The sequence below is a fragment of the Macrotis lagotis genome, chromosome 4, assembly GCF_037893015.1.
Source record: "Macrotis lagotis isolate mMagLag1 chromosome 4, bilby.v1.9.chrom.fasta, whole genome shotgun sequence".
Taxonomy (NCBI): domain Eukaryota; kingdom Metazoa; phylum Chordata; class Mammalia; order Peramelemorphia; family Peramelidae; genus Macrotis; species Macrotis lagotis.
This window is the reverse complement of record NC_133661.1, coordinates 118,657,918-118,679,997: the sequence shown is the minus strand read 5'-3', so window position 1 is coordinate 118,679,997 and position 22,080 is coordinate 118,657,918. Positions and strand designations below refer to the sequence as shown.

General features: G+C 38.3%; 2 pseudogenes; one reads left to right on the top strand and one right to left on the bottom strand.

The window, feature by feature from the left end:
- The window catches only part of LOC141522713 (small ribosomal subunit protein eS25-like), a 95,257-nt pseudogene extending 93,710 nt beyond the window's left edge, over window positions 1-1,547 (bottom strand).
- Window positions 1,548-1,893: 346 nt separating this feature from the next.
- On the top strand, window positions 1,894-13,271 carry LOC141522712 (uncharacterized; annotated as a pseudogene).
- Window positions 13,272-22,080: the final 8,809 nt, after the last annotated feature.

Here is a 22,080-nt window from a genome sequence, read left to right as displayed (position 1 = left end):
GAGCTAAGTTCTAGGATAAAAAGAGAAAATAATTCTGGCCCTCCAGGAGCTTAATTTTAATAGGTGTATATAACATGTACATATATTAGTATATGCAAAATAGATAGTGACAGGATTACCTTAGAGGAGACAGTAATAGCATCTGAGGAAATGCTTCCTCCAGACCAGGTTTGTCTAACCCATGGCCCTTGGGCTACATGGGACTCTCAAAGACCATTTATACAGCATTATATTATTATACTCATTGGTTGTATAGATTATATTTTAGTCATAAATAAATATTAAATTTTATATGTGGCCCTTGACTAGTGTTTTTGGGGGTATATGTGGCCCAAAAGACTTAAAAGGTTGAACACCAGACACCACCTAGAAGGCTGTTCTTGAATTGAGTCTTAAAGGATACTAGAAATTCAAAGACACAGAGGAGAAGAGGGGGTGATTCTAGATATGGAAAGCAAGTGCTTTCTTTATTATAGCTTCAGTTTTTTAATGTATTCATTCTTGTTACATGCAATTTTTATATAAATGTCAAATGTCAGGTACCTGCATATATATATATGTATATATATATATATACATATATACATATATACATATATACATATATACATATATACATATATATATATATATATATATATATATATATATATATATATATATATATATATATATATGACAAGGCAACTATAACTGTGGAAACCAGGTAGCTGAATGGAGTTTTTTCTGCCTTGAATGGTTGGAACCAGGAATTGAGCAGAATATAGTGCAATGCACAATACAAATGACTATCTGTTGATTTTTACTATGCATTCACTTAATCTAATTAAGCTACTTGTTAATCATAAGTTGAGTGTCTAGCACAAGAACATGGGCCTAGAAGGAAGGGGAATATACAATAAGTAGGGGTATGACTATGAGCTTTCCATTATGATTGACAAATATTCTAGATCTAGTGAACAAGATATAAAAATAAGGAGCATAATGTTGAGTGATATATGATGTTGTTAGAATAATGACTTGCGACTATGCTGTGCCATTAATTTATGAAGTTAATGTTCAATTTTTACAGATGCCAGGATATCTTTTGTCATTTTCAGGAACTTTACATTTTTTTTAGCCCAATAAATTTATTTTTGAAAATGTGCACAAAAATGTTGAACCATTTCGTACATCTTCAGCGACTGGAATACCCCTACCCTTGGTGTTCCTAGTATATATCACTTGAGCTCTGTGCTTGGAAACCAGCTTAATCAGACCTTTACTAAGCAGTTCCTGGAGGACTGCTCAGGCTAAAGAACCCTGAATTTTCAGTCTCTCTGAGACTACTGCAGGAATGATAAGTTTATAGTTGGGGACCTCCTTACAGAGTTTGTGGTATGTTGCTTTGTCAAACAGAACCAAATTGTTGAGCTTGTCTTGCACTTTTCCCTTGGACCACTTCTTCTTGGCTTTGCCCCCACATTTGTTCACAGGATCTTTGTCCTTTTTGGCCGACTTGCCAACTTGCCAGCATTTTTCTTCTTATTATTGTCCTTGGGCAGCATGGTGAGGCTTCAGGAACTCTCAGTGCAACCACTTCCAAGCTAAGATGTTGGACAGAAAGTGACTTCACATTTTTTATTTGAGGAATAATGTAAAAAGGAGTTGGGAGTGGAGAGGATTTCCAGTTTCATATTAGCATTCTCATACCCTCATATAGCTTCATTTCCTTTTTTTCCTCTAATGAATGTATGCCACTTGAAGTGAAATGGAGAAAGAATTAATGAAAACAATGGAATATTGATATCATGACGTCAGACACAAGACTGACTGCTCAGAGCTTAAAAGAAGCTAGAAGCACCATAAGATTGAGCTCCCAATTTCCTTAACCTATAGTGGGGAGAGGTAAAGATGGATCTGATACAAACCATGGAAAGGGGAAGATGGGGATCACAACCAGGAGGTTTGGACCTACAGGAACAAAAATGTCTTGAAGATGCCATTGGTATCAATCAGTCCATACTTCTCTGTCTAACAGAGGTAAAAAAAAAAGGAAACTCCAAGCTGAAACAATTATCATGAATTTAGACTTCCTGTATCCCTATCATACCATGCCTGGAAACAGGAATGTTTATGATCAGATACCAAATTCCTGTGTCCCAGTCCTTTAAGGAAACTATAATTGTGGGAACTGGGCAACCTAAATGGAGTTTTCCTGCCTTGGATGGTTGGAACCAGGAAGTGAGTAGAATATAATGCAATGCACAATATAAATGACTGTCTATTGATTTTTTAAATTATGTTTTCACTTAATCTAATTAAAGTGTTTATTAACCATGAGATGAGTGTCTAGTACAACAAACTAAGCCTAAAAGGAATGGGAAGTTCTAGTCAGAAGGGATATAATGATGAGTTTCCCATTGATACATATTCCTAGATCTAGAGAACAAGATGTAAAAATAAGGAGAAGAATGTTGAATGATTTACAATGACCTCCCCCATCTATGGTCCTAACAGTTGATTGGGTCAAAATGTCTTGCCAACTGTCACAAAGACAGTGACATAACTAGGAAAGTACTGGATTTAGAGGTAGGAAGATTTGAATTCAAATATCCCCTCTTATAAATTGGCTATAGATAAATCACTTCTTATCTGATTTCCTATCTGTAAAATGGAGTTAATAATACCTGAGGAATCTGCCTCATAGAATTGGTGTGAGATACAAATGTGATGTTTCTAAAGCACTTCACAATACATAAAGTACTATATAAATGCAATCCATTATTATAACCTACCTGACAGAGTTGCTATGAGTAACCAGAAAATACCAGGTAAACAGAATCCATTATGACTGTTATTATGGCTTTTATAATCATATTGCCCTGATTCTTTCTCTAATCTAATCTCTACTTGACTCTACAAGTATATTATCAATTGCTGTGTCTTGTGTTTTATATGTCACTTCTCTAGCATTGAGCAAGTATTGGATCCACAATCCTGAATCTGCGATGCTCAGTAGGTGCCTTATGCTTCACTGTCTCTCACCACTATAATGATGATCAATTAATTAACATGTTTATTTTTTCAATTGATGCTTTATTTTATTTTTCCAATTACATGTTATTAAAGTTTTTCAACATCCATCCACAAACACATGCACAGCTTCCTAAGGTGGCGCAGTGCATAGAGCACCAGCCCTGGATTCAGGATTGACCTGAGCTCAAATCTGGCTTCAGACACTTAAAAATTGCCTATCTGTGTAACCTTGGGCAAGTCACTTAACCCCATTGTCTTAAATAAATAAAATTTAAAAAAAAATTTTTTAATACTCTTCTCCCCTTAACAGTGAACAGTCTGGTGAACATTGCACATGTACATTTGTGTTTAATATGTTTACAGATTAGTCATTTTCTGTATGAGGAATTAAGACTAAGGGAAAAGTAAGAAAACCATGAGATAAGAAAGAAAAACATAAGAGAATGTTTTTTAACTGAACATAGTATTCATTCAGATTCTGTAGGGTTTTTTGGTTTGGTTTGGTTTGGTTTTTCTTCCTCTGGATGAGAACAACATTGTCCATAACAGGTCTCCCAAGGTTGTCCTAGGTCTCTGAGCTACTGAGAGGAGTTGCATCCACCAAGATTGATCACCTGACAATGTTATTATTAATGTTGTACATTGTTCTCTTGGTTCTGGCTCCTTCACTCAGCATCAGTTCCTGTAATTCATTCCTTGCTTCTTTTAGAGTCCAACCATACATGGTTTCTTAAAGAACAAAAGTATATATTATTCATATACCATAACTTCGTCTACCATTCCCCAATTGAGGGGCATACCCTCAATTTGTAATTCTTTGCCACTACTAAAAAGAGCTGCTATGAATATTTTGGAATATGTAGTACTTTCCCCATTTTTCATAATTTCTTCTGGATATAGGCCTAGTATTAGTACTACTGGACCAAAGGGTATGATCAGTTTTGTTGCTCTTTGGGCAGAGTTCTATATTGCTCTGCAGAATGGTTGGATCAGTCTACAACTCCACCAACAATGCATCAATGTTCCAATCTTCCCATATCCTCTGCAACATTGATTGTTTTTCCTTTTTGTCATCTTAGCCAGTCTAATAGATCTAAAAACGATTCATTACAATCATGAACAAAAGTGGAGTATAAGGTTCAGAGAATTCTCTTTTAAGATTTTACTCTTAAAAAATGTTTTTAAAAAATTTTTTTAAAAGATTTTACTCTTTCTTTTTAAATGAGATAGGCTACTGAATGTATTTTCTGGTTTGGATAAGTAGAGGGCAATTTAGCATGTTCTCAGCCCAACCTACTTTGGGAGCAGGGAAGGGTCAACATACTCCAGAAATCTGGGAAGGAAGGAGCTAGATCTATATCTTTTATTTCCTTGGTTTGGGGTCCTCTAGGTAAGGAAATTCTACCTACCAGAGCAAATCAAAATTGTTTTGCAATTCAATCTTAGAGAATTGCCTAGAGGGTACCAGCCTCCCACTCCTCCCTGGAAACTAGTATTGTGAGTTAACTTGTCCAAGATTAGAAAATAATATGAGTCATAGTTGTGCCTTGAATTCAAGTCTTCCTGTGAGGTCAGCCCTCTGTTCACTATACCAGGCTGCTTCTCAAAGACAAAGGATAGCCAATGGTTAGTTAGACAGGGGAGAGACCCAGAAAATCTTCAAAGAAGGACAAGCCAAGTTCAGTTCCCTGTTTTCCCAGACTATAAACTCCTTGAGAGCAAGAATCATATCACTTTTGTCTTCATATCTCAGACACCCTGAAAAAAATTTCTTCCACTCAGCAAGTGTTATAATAATTTTTAAATGAATGAATGATAGAGACAATCAAATAAACAACTGATAAGTCAGTAATCTAAAGGTTACAGACCCATAAAGGTTAGATGGGCAAATGTAGTACAGATTTAGGAGTAAGGGCTCCACAGTCATGGAGTGAGAGTTTTTGATAAAGCAGGATCAGAAGAGTAGAGTGAAGAGTGAAGAAAATTGGTTTGTTACTAAAGACAATTTGCTTCATGCAACAAATCCAAGGTAGTATTATTTTATCATAATGATTTAACTAGTGACTTGCCTGAATACACACACATACACACAATTGACTGTAATCTTACTGTGAACTGCAAAGTTTCCTTATTACTCAAAAGCTAAATGTATAAATCCCTCAATTGAAGTAGTCCAGCCCTTAAATGTTTCCTTGAGTGAGGAAAGAGGGGCAGCCGGGGGGGGGAATCACGACTTCAAAAAAATAAAAGATTTGGTTTGAAACCCCAGCTTTTCTAACAGTTATAGTTCTAATAAATCATGTTTTTTTGGAGGAGAAAGGGGCAGTGTGAAGGAAAGCTTTCTAGTCTGTGCTAAGAAGAATTACCATTTATTCCAACGTACAGGAAGCTCCAGAGACTCAAAGATTTATCAAAACAAGCAAATTCACTTACAAGCCAGGATCCTGCCAGCTTACATTGTAACTCTATAATTATCTCTATAACGCCTGCAGATCACAATGTCTCTTCCTTTCTCTTGCTGTCATTTATGTATTTTGCCTGCCCTTCATGTTCTCCTCCCTTGGAACACTGAGGATTCTGCCAGGCAAACGAATGCACTGAACTTAGTGGCCTCTGAACAAGAGGAGTAGTTTAAGGACAGCTCACAGAAGAGTATTTTGCTGACTCCTTAGTTCACTCAAACCTCCTTTCCTTGATTTTAGTCTAAATAGTGCAAAAGCCAGAATTTGCCCACACCCCTTGGTTTTTTCCCCTCCCTCCTTTTTGCTTTCCTTTAAAGTAGAAATAATAACTATAAAGGAGTATATAAGCTTTCTTTCATATTTTATGAGGCGATGGGAGCAACTGTTTCCTGGAATTCATCCCTATCTTTATCTCCTCATTTTTCTACTATCTTGACCTATATACCCCTCCTTCCCTTTCTCTTTGACTTCCATTCAGGAAATTGTGGAGAAGGGAGGCAGCTCCAAAAACAGACCTGACCTGCACCAGAGGAAAGTTCCTACCATCATTCTCAACAAGATGGAATCTTCTAACATAGGGAGCAGTGGAATATGGACCATGGAGAAATGCCAGGCAATAGAAAGAGTGCTGAGCTATGAGGATTTCGGTGGCTGTCTCTGGAGGATTTGCAGAGCAAAACATAGTCATGTTTGGATCTTTTGTTATGAATTATTGGGGGGGGAGATTATAGGAGAAGGGCAAAAGCATTTATATACCACCAGGCATTCTGTTATGCATTTTTTACAAATATTGTCTCATTTAGTCTTTCCAATAACCCTGGGAGGTTATTATCCCCATTTTATAGTTAAGAAAACTGAGGCAAACAAAGATTAAGTGATTTGCCCAAGGTCAAAAAACAAAAAATATCTGAAACCAGATTTGAACCTTGGATTTCCTGACTGTCCAATGCACCACCACCGGGGCAGGTTAGAGACAAGAGAAAGACAAATTGATATTGTGGTATTCAGAGTGGCAGCATCTGGAGTGTCTAGTGTCTCCTTCTCTTTTGTTGTCTTTGTGGTGAGTGAGGGGTGTGAAAGCCTCATGGCTATGCCTTGGTATAGTCATGGCTTATGTTGCTGCTCCCTACCACAGGGTGTGGCAAGATCAGGAAAAATTGGTGATCAAGCTATGAGAATCAGCCAGTCTGACATTGCCTATCTGAATTTTACTAGTTGTGCCTGCTTCTGGATTTCTTCCAGAGAGACAAGTTTTCAGGCATCTAGGAGGCTAATGAAACATTTTTCTCTATTTCTATGGCTTCTTCTATGACTCTTTCTGCATTTTTCTTTCTTTAACCAACTCCAAAATCTTACCCTTCATTTTGTTCTCCTGAGATCAGGGCTATAGTCTGCCTGGTCTTGCCCTTCCTACCAAGGCAGACACATACATATGTGATAGTGACTAAGCAAACAAAGGGATGGGAGGAAGAAGAAATAGAAAACCTTAGCTGGGGAATGAGATGACTAGATTAGACTAGGGAGCTGAAATCCAAGGGGACTGAGATGAGAGAGAAAAAAAATCCAATCAGAAGAAAAGAGATTCTAGCCAGGTGATCAAAAGTGGATCAGGAGACAAGATAAAGGGTTTGCTAGAATAGCTGACCGTGTGTCTAATTCAATCCACTTCCCCAAAGCTTCCATTTGTCTAATTCAATCCACTTCCCCAAAGCTTCCATGTTTCATGTTAGCTGCTTGCACCCACCCCTCTACCTTGTGCTGACATTACTGTGTAGGCTCAATACAATACCCCTTTCTCAGTTTAACAACACCAGTTAACATCTTGAGCTCAAATATAACTACACCCTGTAGCATCTGGGGGTGTTGTCACATGGAAGTGTGACAATACCCCAGTGAAAAATCACTTTCTCCTTTCCAATCACTTTCATCCTTCTGAACTACATAAGGAAATCTAGAACCCTGGTCATTAAAAAATTCTGCTTTCAATCCTGTCTGAGTTGGATGACAAGAAAGAAAACATGACACAGTAGTATCCCAATCATATACCACAACTGGAATATTGTTTACAGGAACAACAATATTGTTTTTTACTATTATAAATATTTAAATTTGGGGCAGCTAGGTGGTGTAGTGGATAAAGCACCAGCCCTGGAGTCAGGAGTACCTGGGTTCAAATCTGGTCTCAGACACTTAATAATTACCTATCTGTGTGGTCTTGGGCAAGTCATTTGCCTTGCAAAAACCTAAATAAATAAGTGAATGAATAAATAAATCAATGAATAAATGAATGAATGACTGAATGAATAAACAAATAAACAGATAAATAAATATTTAAATTTATTAAAAAGGACATATGAAGAAAGATGCTATCTGCATCCAGAAAAGGAACTACTAAACACAAGTATGTGTAGAATAATATTATTTATATATATTTCATATTTGTATATATGTACACATCTATTTGTGTTTAATGGTAACCATCTCAAGGGGTAGGATGGAGAGGGGAAAAAGGAAACTCACATGATAACTTTATTATATATTTGAAAAGAATAGCAAATAGTACATAGAAGATTTGAATTCTTTTATTATTCCTTATTATGGAAGGCAGGGCAGCTAGGTAGCACAGTGGGTAGAGCACCGGCCCTGGAGTCAGGAGTACCTGAGTTCAAATTTGGCCTCAGACACTTAATAATTACCTAGCTGTGTGGCCTTGGACAAGCCACTTAACCCCATTTGGCTTGCAAAAAAAAATTATAAAAGGGAAAGGGAGGGGGAACCTTGTGTTATCATGGAAAGAGTACTGGACTTGGACCCAGAAAAACCTGGATTGAAATGCAGAATTCAGTATTGATACCTCTGGAACCTTTAACAAATTGTTAAATTAAATCCATGGACTTATTGGACTCTGAGACCCCTGCAAGTTCTAAATTTATGATACTGGTTCCTCACAATAACCCTATGAGGTAAAAATACTAGATAGTTTGTTATTTTTTCAGATGAGATCAGTAAGTTAATTAACTTACCTATGAACATGCCTCCAGTAAGCGGCTTCAAGTGAAATGTAAATCCAGAGTATTCTGACTCCACCTAAAATACCTAAAACACCAGAGCTGTCAAACATACAACCAAGGGTCATGGCTCCCAAAAGCAATTGGGAAATTAAAATGCAATTAAATTAAATGTAATTAGAAAATATTTAAATGTTGAATGTAATTGGGAAATATTTTTCAAAATAAATAGAAATACTTAGAACATGGATTGTGTTAATTTGTGATTTTCTAAGTACATATACTACCTACAGGGATCCTCATGTATGTTTTAGTGATCCAGTTTCTAATTGAGTTTGATACCCTGCCTTACATGCAGAGATCTTCCTGATTTCCAGAAAAGTTGAAACACAGGAAACATAGAAAAATAGCAAAGGCTGGAGAAGTAAGGCCTTTGTTTTGGTTTTGTTGTATTTCAGCTAGAATATTTCTCCTGTCACTTTTATATCTCCACCTCTTAACACTATCTGACACATATTAGATGCTTAATAAAGGTTGATTGATTGATTGGAAGCTGCTACTTTGCCTTTGACTGTATGGAATGGCTTCTAAGCCACTTAAATAGATGACATTCAGGACTTAAGTTCACATCAGTCAACGTTTTCCCTTAATTTTCCCTCCTTTTCTGTCTTTTAGTGAAGGGAAGAAGTTATATAGTAGTACTAACAATAAAAACAACTTTATTGCTATTATGCTTTACAGTTTCCAAAGAGTTTTCTCACAATAATCTTGTGAGGTAGGTAGTTTCTACCATTACTCTTTCCATTAATGCTAACTAGCTAAAGTTGCACTTGAAAGAAATGCCCTTGAGTTGTGGAGTGGAATAACATGGAAGTAATAACTATTGGAGCAGGTACACAGGAAAGAGGTAGAAGAGAGGAACGGGTTCCAAGAGAAGGAGCACCAATGGTATGGTACTGCTGAAGAAGGAAGGAAGGATAGCCAAGGATAGCACAAGACTGCTATATGAACCATCAGAACTTTTTTGTTATTGTTCATCCTTCTTTCTCAAAGGGGACCAATGACATGAGAAGGGTGATATATATTGACTTGAAAGTGAATTGGCGAGTAAATGTAGGAGGGCAGAGCCAAGATGGCAACATGAAGGGATCAAGTCTTAGGAGCTCTCTGATAAAACTCATAAACTAAGGACTCTAATTAAACTTTCGAGAGACAGAACCCACAAAGGGACCCAGTGAGGCAGTTCTCCTACTCAAGGTAACCTGGAAAAGGGCAGAAAGGCTCTGCTCCCCAGGGTCGGAGGGGCGGCCCACCAGAGGGGTGGCCCACCAGAGCGAAAGAACTTCAGCCTCCCAGAAGCAGCCCCAGGGCGCTGGGAGCTGCAGCTCACAGCAGCAGGGGAGTCTCCTGAACTGCACCCCGGGGAGCACTGGGCACAAAGTGGGGGAACAGCGGTGGACCTCTGCCAGAGCGAGCATGTGGAGCCCAGCCCTCAGGGCACACAGCAAGCAGCTTGGTCTTTCAGCAGCCTAGACCCAGAAACAGAAACAGGTGGAGCCAGTAAGCAGGAGCCCCCAGGGCATGAGCCCATTGAGCTGAAGGAGGGGAGTGAAGAGAGAGAGACTGCCAAGCTCTGTCCTCTGCCCCTGGAACAGGACTCTGGGGCTCTGACCACATTCAGATCCTGATAGAAGTCTAGGCCCCCCCATACAACAGCAGGGCCCCCCCCACCTCGGCCCCATGGCAGAGCAGAGCGCTTATGGTCATTCACAGACCAGGAGGGAGGACAGAGCCTCACACACTGAGACCCTTGTGGGAGTGTCCCAAAAGTTCAGGCTTAGGCTGGAAAAATGAACAAGCAAAGAAATAAGAGGAAGACCATTGAGAAATATTTTGCAAATGAGCCCAAGAAGGATCAAAATACTCAGTCTGAAGATAAGGAAGCACAAGCTCCTGCATCTAAAGACTCCAAGAAAAACAGAAATTGGGCTCAGGCTATGACAGAGCTCAAAAAAGACTTTAAAAATCAAATGAGGGAGTTGGAAGAAAAACTGGGAAAAGAAAGGAGAGACATGCAGGAAAAACATGAAAATGAAGTCAGCAGCTTAGTCAAGGAAATCCAAAAAAATGCTGAAGAAAATATCATGCTAAAAAACAGCTTAGGTCAAATGGATAAAACAGTTCAAAAAGTTATTGAGGAGAAGAATGCTTTAAAAAGCAAAATTGGCCAGATGGAAAAAGAGATAAGAAAACTCTCTGAGGAGAACAAATCCTTCAGACAAAGAATAGAATTCAGGGAGATTGATGAATTTACCAGAAATCAGGAATCAATACTACAAAACCAAAAAAATTAAAAATTAGAAGAAAATGTGAAATATCTCATTGAAAAAACAACTGATATGGAAAACAGACTTAGGAAAGATAATTTGAAAATTATTGGAATACCTGAAAGTCATGCAGGAAAAGAGCCTTGACATCATTTTCAAAGAATTACTACAGGACAATTGCCCTGATATTCTAGAAGCAGAGGGCAAAATAGAAATGGAGAGAATCCACCGATCCCCCCGAGAAAGAGATCCCAAAAAACCAACCCCCAGGAATATTATAGCCAAGTTCCAGAACTCCCAAGTCAAAGAGAAAATATTACAAGCAGCCAGAAGGACACAGTTCAAATATTGTGGAGCTGCAGTCAGGATCACACAGGACTTAGCAGCAACTACAGTGGAAGCGCGTCGGGCTTGGAATACAATATACCAGAAGGCAAAAGAGCTTAGAATGCAGCCAAGAATGAACTACCCAGCAAGGCTGAATGTCCTCTTCCAGGGAAAAAGATGGACTTTCAATAAACCAGGGGAATTTCAAAGGTTCCTCTTGGAATGGCCAGAGCTGAACAGAAGGCTTGATCTTCAGATACAGGACTCAGGTGAAGCATGGTGATTGGAGGAGAGGGGGGAAATATGAGGGACTTAATGAGGATGAATTGCATGTATACAAAAATGATATTGATAATATTCATATGAAACATCTCAGTTAATAGAGCAGGTAGAGGGAGCTTTTATAATTGAAGCACAGGAGAAAGCTGAATTCGAAGATAAAATATGGTGTAAAAATGGAGTCAATAGGAAAAAAAGGGAAGTGGAATGGGAGAGGGAAAAAGGAGAGGGGGAATAGTCCAAGATATTTCATGTAATATTTTTTTTTTATTACAATGAGCTATTGCAATGATATGGAAGGGGGAGGCAAGGGGGAATGAGGGAACCTTTGCTCTCATCAGAGATGACTAGGAGAGGAAACAGCAAATATACTCAATGGGGTATAGACAACTGGAGTGAGAAGCAGGGGGGAGCAGGGGGAAGTGGTGGGGAAGTGAATAAAGGAGGAGAGGATGGGCCATGGGAGGAGAGTGGTCAGATATAACACATTCTCTTTTTTACTTCTTGCAAGGGGCTGGGATTGGAAGGCTTGCCCAGGACCATAGGGCCAGGTGGATTCTGGGCCTAAGGGGTGGTATAGGGGCTCAGGGCTTCTTGGCCCCAGGACCAGGGATCTGTCTGCTGAGCCACTCAGCGACCCTACAGCAGAGTCAGAGTGAAAGGAGAGAGAAAATTAAGTACATGGTAGTGGAGAAATAAGAAAGGAGGGAGTTGCAATCAGCAATGGCAACAATGGAGAAATATGGAAGCAACTTTTGTGATGGACTTATCATAAAGAATGTGATCCACCCATGACAGAGTTGATGGTGTTGGAACAAAGACTGAAGCACATTTTTTGTTATTATTATTTGGGGGAGGGTGCAGGGCAAGTGGGGCTGGGTGGCCTGCCTGGGGCCACATAGCAGGGTGATCGTTGGGTGTCTGGGGCCGGGTTCGGACCCAGATGCTCCTGGCTCAAGGGCCAATGCTCTGTCTGCCACCCAGCCACCCCTACTATTATTACTATTTTATTTTATTTTGGGTCTTCCTTTTTCTTCTTTTTGGTTTTTGCAGGGCAGTGGGGATTGGGTGGCTTGCATGTCACAAGGCTGGGTGACTATTGGGTTTACGAGACTGGATATGGGCTCGAGTGCTTGTGGCTCCAGGGCTGGTGCTTTGTCCATTGCTCCACCTGGCCATACCTACAATTATTACTATTATTTTTTTTATTTTAATTTTTTTTCTCTCCCCTTTACTTTTTCAACCAAGCAAGTCTATCTATATTCATGGTGGGAGGGGTATTTTGTTTACTTGTAAACAAGTATATTTTATTAATGTAAAAAAAAATTTGTACAAAATGAGAATAAAAAATAAATTTAAAAAATAAAAAGAAAGTGAATTGGGGGGAGTTAATGGGGGGGGCATCCTTGCTTGCAACCTTTCAGAGGTAGTGTCAGCTGGGGCCACAGCTGCAGGAGGGACACAAGTGGAGGTGTCCCTCTCAAAGTGTCCCATAGTGATGGCTCCTCCATGCTGTTCCCATCCCTGCCCCTGCCCCAGCTGCTAGTGTGATTAGTAATATGACAGTTCCCAGTACCCCCAGGGCTGCCAGTGACACCATGGTGAGCTAAGTGCTAGGCCACTTCTTCCTTATCACCCTAGTGGGGGGGGGGGGTAGCTGTGATTATGTACATCCAGAAGAAGGAAAGGGTGGACAGGCTCTGGTATCACCTACTGCCCATAGCTACGACCCAGCAGAAGAGCTTCATGAAGCAGAGCAGGAGTTGCTATGTGAGGTGGGGGATACTAAGGTGGTCCATGGCTGGCACAGTAGCTACCAACATAAATGGATGCCCCTTTTGAAGACATAAATTACATCGCTATCTCCCACCAAAAAGCCTCTTCCCATCCCTTTTCCCAAGACACACAATGGTCCTTAATTAACCCAGTGGCTGGGACAGGCATCCTTTTCCATCTAGGCAGGGGTTCACTCTTCCCACTACAAGGTACTAGAACCCTATCTCTACCTTGTTGTTTTTCTTCTGGGCAGACTTCCATCTTTTGGCAAATCCTGAAACTGGAGGAGATGAAATATGACTTATCTGAACTTGGGTTGTATTCTACTCTTCTCCCTCCCCCACAGAGATGTCCCAGCATATTCAGCTTTGCCGTTCCTACTGTCAGGTGCTGGGTTATGGTTTCCTAGAGAGGAATGTAATGAAAATCCTGTCTCTAGGGATGGCTTCATTTATATTATACAGTGTGTATATATATATATATATATATATATATATGTATGTATATATATGTATATATATACATATATATATTTATATATATTTATATAGTAAATAAAATGTTTTATGAATGGGGAAAAAAAAGAAAGTGAATTGGATTTGAGTGAGGCAAGACTGGTCAAAGTCATCACTCCTTATTTCAGAGTCACTGGAGTACAATGACAAGGTTTGGATCAGTATGCTGGCCATGTCCTGGATGCAAAGGATCAGGGGCAAGGAAGGCAATCACTGAAGCAAGAAGGTATTGCTTTCATATGTCAGGATCCTTAGACTATATACTTACTATTTACATGGACTATTTAAAGTATTTTTTACCTCATTCTGGTCAGAACTCAAAAGAAAGCTGAAATTTGGAGAGGTTAATGAAATGTCCAATCTAGGATTTGAACCTACATACCAACTAATTCCAAATTCCTTGTTCTTTCCACTTTGTAACATTGCCTCATTAATTTAATTTCAGAGCCACAGTAAAAGAATTTCATTTGACTCTTCTAGTGAAATATACAGTCTAAAAAAGCTCTTCCCAAGGGCAGCTAGGTGGCACAGTAGATAAAGCACTGGCCCTGGAGTCAGGAGTACCTGGGTTCAAATCTGGTCTCAGACACTTAATAATTACCTAGCTGTGTGGCCTTGGGCAAGCCACTTAACCCCATTTGCCTTGCGAAAAACACCTAAAAAAAAAAACAAAAAGCTCTTCCCCTCTGCCATGTTATTCCACTCCACAATTCAATAGCATTTGTTTCAAGTGCAATATTAGCTAATTAAGACTGATGGAAGGGATAATAGTAGAGACCACCTAACCTATAAGGTTATTATGAGGAAAATTCTTCTGTAACTATAAATGTTTAACAAAATTAATAGAAATACAATGCAACATAGATAATGTTAATTTGTGATTTTCTAAGTCAATAAAAGGCCCTGGGGACCCTGATGGGCCCTCAAGCAATCCAATGAACTATCTTGTTGGTAGTTATGTTTATAAAGTAGAACTATAAAAATATTGGCAGCAAAATTCTTTGAAGTAGGAAAAATTAGACTAAGTATGCTAGTTACATCACTAAATCTGACCAAGAAGAAACTAGAGAAAACAGGATCTCAGCTCCCTTATATAACAAAATTCCTTGACTTTCTGATCAAAGAAAGAATATTTCAGAGTATTCTCAGAACTTGGGTTTGGATAAGAACTTTATTAGGTAGATTCAATCGGTTTGTGCTGTACTCAATTATCACATACATCCTGCTGCTGCTGTTTCTAACATTAAAATATTTAATTTGCCCAATAGAAGAATCTCATGCAGGCATTCTTCACACACACTGCTTCAGTTGTCTGAGACATCACCAGGAAGTCATTCAGTGAACTGTCTGAATTTGTCCTAATAAGGATATTCTGAAGCATGCCATAGACTGAGTAACAAATAAAAGCTAAAGTTTTAAATCAGAAAAGGAAGGAAATAAACATTTATTTGGTGTCTCCCATATGTCAGATTTGGCAGCTACAGTATGCAGTGGATAGAGTGTTGTGGAGTTGGGAAAGACTCATTTTCCTGAGTTCAAATATGACCTCAGACATTTACTAGCTGTATGACCCTGAGCAAGTCTGTTTGCCTCAGTTTCCTCATCTGTAAAATGAGCTGAGGATAAAATGGTAAACCACTCCAGGATCTCTATATAGAAAACCCCAAATAGGATAATGAAGAATCAGACACAACTTAAATGATCTGCTAAGCACTGTGCTAAGTTCTTATAATTATTATCTTATTTGATTGTCACAACAATCCTTCTGGTTAGGTATTATTAGTACCCCCACTTTAAAGTTGAAGAAACCTTAAACATTCCTAAATGCTGCCCCAACTGGATTGAAGTATAATTGAAAATGTATAATAAAAATAGTAAAAATACATTTTAATATAGGTAATGTTAATTTGTGATTATCTGAATCAATACTTGACCTATAGGGATCTATTTCTATTTTGAGTTTGTCATTCTATTACAGAAACATTCCATGAATTTAAATCCATGATGATGCTTTGAAATTTTCACCCCAAGGTGACTGGACTATGTGACTAATCTTTGAATTCTACTTAACCATGAATCCTGACTTATTTGGAACTTATCAAGTCTTCAGAGAAAAAACATACTAGAGTCTAACACCAATTACATAAGAACCTCTGGTGAGAAATGCCTAAGAGAACATCTAGATTAGAAAAACCACCTTCAAATACCACATGAATTTTATCCTTTTAAGTTACATGAATACTATCAATACATGCATAGTTTAAATACATAAGGAATGCATAAGGATATATGTGTGTGTATGTGTATATGTGTGTGTGTATTATCTTTTTCAAATCTATATTAAATGCCTCTGGTGTTTGAAGGTAAATACCCTCATTCTTTTCAATATAAGAAATCCAAATAAGAAGAAAACAATCAGATCAAAAATTACAGACAGAGAGACGGAGCCAAGATAGCAGCATGAAGGCTGTTTTTCCCTGAAACTTGTTCCTAAAAAACTCCAAAAGCCATCAAATTATGACTCTAGTCAAAATATAGAGGGGCAGAACCCACAGAAAGACTGAGTGATACAATTTCCCAGTCCAAGATAATTTAGAAGTTCTGAAGGAAAGATATGTTTCACTGGGACCAGGGATTGGAAAAAACTTCCAGTGCAGCCCAGGGATCACCAGGAACAGCTTGAACAGGAAGTGAGAGAACTCTGCTGCACCAGAGTGAATATGGAGTAAGGAACCCTGGCCTCAAGAACAGCCCAATGGTGAGAACTTGCAGCAGGAATCAGGGAAGCCAGCCTGCAGCTCACAGATGGTAAGGGGGTAGGGGGAGATTGCAGAAATCTCTCTGCTCTCCCTAGGGCAGGACTCTGCTGTTTGCCCACACGCAGATCCAGGTTGCAGTTCAGGCTTCCATACTAAGGTAGCTGAGCACAGACCCTCCTCACAGCTCCAGGGCAGAGGGGAGTGCCTGTAGTCATCTACATATCAAAATACAGTCAAGAGAGCATAAGACCTTGAAGGAATAAAGGTTCCAGTGGGGTGTCCCAAAAAACCCCAAAGCCTTGGAAGTGTGGTAAATTACTTTTAGGCTGAGAAAATGAGCAAACAAAAGAAAAAGAAGAATCTGGCCATAGAAAATTACTTTAGTCCCATGAAAGATTCAGAAGACAACAGAGTCAAAGCTTCTGTATCCAAAGCCTCTAAGAGAAATAGAAAGTGGGTTCATGCTATGGATGAGCTCAAAAAAGACTTTGAAAAGCAATTAAGGGAGGTGGAGGAAAAATTGGGTGGGGGGAATAAGAGCAATGCAGATAAAATCATGAAAATCAAATCAGTAGTTTAGTGAAACTACTGGTGAAAGAAATACAAAAAAAAAAATACTGAAGAAAAGAATATGTTAAAAACCAGTTTAGACCAAATGGAAAAAACAAAACAAAAGGCAAATGGGGAGAAGAATGCCTTAAAAAGCAGAATTGGCCAGTTGGAAAAGGAAATTAAAAAGTTCTCTGAAGAAAATAACTTCTTCAAATGCAGAATGGAACTAAGGGGAGCTGATGACTTTGTGAGAACTCAGGAAGAAATAAAACTCTTACAAAAAAGGCAAAAATTAGAGGAAAATGTAAAATATCTCACTAGAAAAACAATCAACATCAAAAACAGATTCAGAAGAAATAATTTAAAAATTATTGGGCTACCCGAAAGTCACGAACAGGAGAAGAGCCTATACTTCATTTTTCAAGAAATAATACATCATGGGGGTGGCTAGGTGGCTCAGTGGATAAAACACTGGCCCTGGAGTCAGGAGTACCTGGGTTCAAATCTGGTCTCAGACAATTAATAATTACCCAGCTGTGTGGCCTTGGGCAAGCCACTTAACCCCATTTGCCTTGCAAAAACCTAAAAAAAAAAAAAGAAAGAAAGAATATATCAAAATTGCCCTGCGATCCTACAAGCAGAGAGTAAAATAGAAATTGAGGGAATTCACTGATCACCTCCTCAAAGAGATCCCAAAAGAAAAACTTCCAGGAATATTATAGCCAAGCTCTAAAACTTCCAAGTCAAAGAGAAAATACTAAACGCTGCCTGAAACAAACAATTCAACTACCATGGCTCTATAGTCATGATTGCACAGAATCTGGTAGCATCTACATTAAGGGCTCACAGAGATTGGAATATGATACTCTACAAGGCTAAAGATCTTGGTTTACAACCTAGAATCAACTACCCAGCAAAAACTGAACATCCTCTCTCAAGGGAAAAGATGGATTTTCATTGAAACAGGGGACTTTGAGACTTTCCTATCGAAACAACCAGAGCTGAACAGAAAGTTTGATCTTCAAGTACAGGACTCTGGTGAACCATAGAGAGGATGGACGAGAAGGACTATGAGGAACCTAATGATGCTGAATTGTTTATATTCCTACATATGAAGAAAATATTGACAACTCATATGAACTTACTCATTTATAAGAGCTGTTAGAAGGAGCATACATAGGCAGGGTACAGGAAGGAGTAGAAGATTATGGTATAATATAGTGAAAATATGAAGTCAATGGGTGATAAAGGAAAGTACTGGGAGGAAGAGAAAGGAGAGGAAGAAGGGGCTAAGATATTCCACATAAGAGTCAAGAAAAACTTTTTCAATGGAGTGGAAAAGGAGAAGGCAAGGGGGAATGAGTGAGCCTTCATTCTCATCAGAAATGGTTCAGAGAAGAAATAACATGCACACTTAATAGGCTATAGAAATCTATCTTACCCTAGAGAAAAATGAGAAGAGAGGGATGGGATAAGGAGGAATGGAGGGAAGGAAAGGGAGGATAGGTGATAGAAGAGAGGGAAGATTGTGGCAGAGAGTACTCAGATACAACACACTTTTGGACAAGAACAGGATGAAAGAGAGAGAATAGAATAAATGAGAGTGGGGAGGAATAGAGTAGAGGTAAATACAGCTTGCAATAGCAACTGTGAGAGAAATATTGAAGCAACTTCTCTGGTGGACTTATGATAAAGAAGGCATCTCACCCCCAGAGACAGAACTATTGAAATCTGAATGCAGACCAAAGTACATTTCTTTCTCTCTCACTATTCTTGAGGTTTCTCATCATCTTGGGGAAGGGGGGGTATGTTTACTCTTATAACAAGATTATTATAATAATATAAAATAAAAAATTAAAATAAAATAAAAAGTTGCAGATAAACTAGAACAGTAGACCAGACTGAATAGGGATAACACTAATAAAGAGTCTTATACTCAGGTTGAAAAAGAAATCACAAGGACAGAATAGAGAAAACTTGACTAATGGCATTTCACAAGCATAATATGAGTTAAAAGTATGGAATGGAGAGCAATAAAGCTAATGTAATTTTGAGTTATTTTAAGAAACTTATACATTTCCAGGAATAATTAGGTGATAGAACTCCACAGAGGCCTATCATACTCTGCCATGATGTGCAGTATTGTATTTAGTATTTGGCACCTGACTTTAAGAAGGTCATTAAGTAGTGCATCCAATGAAGGGTATTCAAAATGATGAAAAGTCAGAAGTTTATGCCATATGAGTATCAGATAAAGCAAATGAGAGAAAACAGGACTTGAAAGAGATGTGAAATTTTCTTCAGCTTTATGAAAAGCTTTCACAAAGAAGAGAGATTTGCCTACTGTTGTTTTATTCTAGTGGGTAGAATGAGAAATAACCAATGTAAGTTGCATACATGTATATATTTCATGTAAGCAAGACTGCCCAACCAAACTATCCTCAAGTAAAATATGTTCTTCAGAAGTCAGTGCATTCCTAATCAAAAGTCTCTAAACAAATGATAAATTTGTCAGATATGTTGTAGATGGATTTCTTTTCAAGATACATATTGTACTAAATGGCCTCTCTTAAGTTCTTAGATTGAGTTTTTCATAGATTTCCTAATTCAAGGGCCTTCCTTCTGTGATTATCACCAATTTATTATATATGTATATATACATACCTATATGTGTATATATATATGTGTGTGTGTGTATGTGTGTGTGTGTGTGTTTGATAGATAGTTTATTGTTTGCATGTGCTCATATGCTTTTCTTTATTAAGTTGTAGGCTTCTTAAAGCCCCAGGATGTCATTTGCCTTTCTTTGTAGTCCCCAGAAAGTAGCATAATGCCTGTCATGGTTGGCATTTAATAAATGTTTGTTGACTTAACAAATTGGCATCAGGAGTTAAGTTTCTAAGATTGAAAGTGGCAAGGAATGTGTCCAAAACTCATAAGGAATTGGGGAGGTGTTGGTTCTAGCCTTATGAATTGAAGCCACCTACCCATAGTTTCTAGTCACATGATACTTTGTCTATCTATGCCCTGTTTTCCCACACCTAGACTCTTTTTCCATAAGATCAAGAAGGTGCTACCACAGATGGGAAGGGTTTGAAGTAAAAGGAATTCATGTACCTCAAAGACTATGATAGTCAAATAGTTTAGGGATAATGGAATATATATGTGTGTGTGTGTGTGTGTGTGTGTGTGTGTGTGTGTGTATAAAATGGAAGTATAGCTATTACTCAACACTCTATGAAAAGTGTAGAGGAAATCATTGAAGGCAGATAGCATTAAAAGGGAAGAACTAGAAAAATATAGTAATATTTTACAAGAATTCTTGGGGGAATACCAAAAGTGGACCAGGGGAGTAGAAAAAGTGACTCAATCCTGCTTATTGCTATCTATGCTACAAACAAAAGTTTACTTCTTTGCCTTCTTAAAACCATTCCTCAGTAATTCACCACTAATTTGCACTTTTTTCAAGAAACTTAATTTCAAACCATAGGTAGAATCAAGTGTTGGACAACCAGACACTATTTTGAATTTTCAAACCAAAATTTATTGCCACAGGAGACTACTAAGGAGATCAATAACAATACATATGCTTCCTCCTAGGTTTCTGCAAACAACTACCCCTCCCAGGTTAAAGGCAAAAAGCATTACTAAGAGACCAAAGAATCCCAAAGACAAATGGTTCCATACCCTCCACCCCTTGCTTGCCCTTTCATCTTAGATGATTTAAGAAGCCAGATTGAAAACTTGACCTGCCCCACTCCTACTGGGTCTTAAAACCATTCCCACAAATTACTATGCATTTAGGCTAAGGAAATGACCAGAACCAGAGATTCCTAAAATGTTTTATATTCACCAAGTCCATTAAGCAGACTGTGAACCTCTTTACACAATATCTGTTGGCTATACTTGTAATTGAAGGAAATGCTTAATGTCAGTTATAAGTTAGTAAAAAATAAAGGTAGAATTCTAAGATAGAAGCCACAATGGTACTAGTACAATATGATGGTTGTAAGGAGAGGTGCTTTAGCAGTAGTGAGACCTAGTAACTCAGACTACTTTCCTGCAATACTCAATACTATGGAATGTGGACAGAGTCTGATAGGAAGTCCCATGTCCAAATTCCACCCAGAATGATATGGTTGGAGATAAACTTTGGGTCCTATCTAGATGAGAACTGTTATCCCAGACAGAAATTATGATGGAGGAAAGAAAAAATATTATGTATAACCTAGCCCTAGGAATCATCAGTGACCCTGAGACCAGATAAAGAAACAGGGGCCTTGATAAATCAATTATCTGATTCCATTAATATTTTATTTTACATTTATTGATTGGAAATTAATGTTGAGTGTCATATTTAATCATCATGGCATGAGACTATAATATTCTGTTTCAAAGATTAAGTTTAATTTTTCATGCTAAAATGATAGGGGTAAAGTATGCATTTAATAAAAGGAGGAAGTTGACTGCACAGTAGATAATATACTCGGTCTAGAGTCAGGAAGACCTGAGTTCAAATCTGGATTCAGACACTCACAAAGTTATGCAACCTTGGGTAAATCATTTAACCTCTGTTTGACTATTTCCTCAATTGTACAGGATTGTTGTGAGGCTCAAATGAGATAATTGAGGGGAGAAGCACTTGGCACATGGTAAGCACTATATAAATTCTCTTCTCTTCAGTTCCCAAAGTAGCATCTTTTGTGAGGGAGAGAATAAGAAGAGGTGAGGAGGTCAACAGCATTCATGTTAGGGTGAATAGCCATTTGGTAGCTGGAGAGATGATAATGGGATACACTGACTTTGGAATCATCACTACCCTCTAAAACTCAAAATGGTGATAGTATCCTCATTACCTACCATCCAGTGAAAAGAACTAAATACTCAGAAAATTGGGAACAATTCAAATTGAGTAAGATTGGATGAAGTGGTCCCTCTTGACTCCCTCCCCACCTTCTGCCAAAGAGACTTTCAGTAAAAGGTGATATTACTGCATAATATTTAATACTGATCATAGATTACACCTCCATCACTCTTGTGGTTCTTACATAAGCATA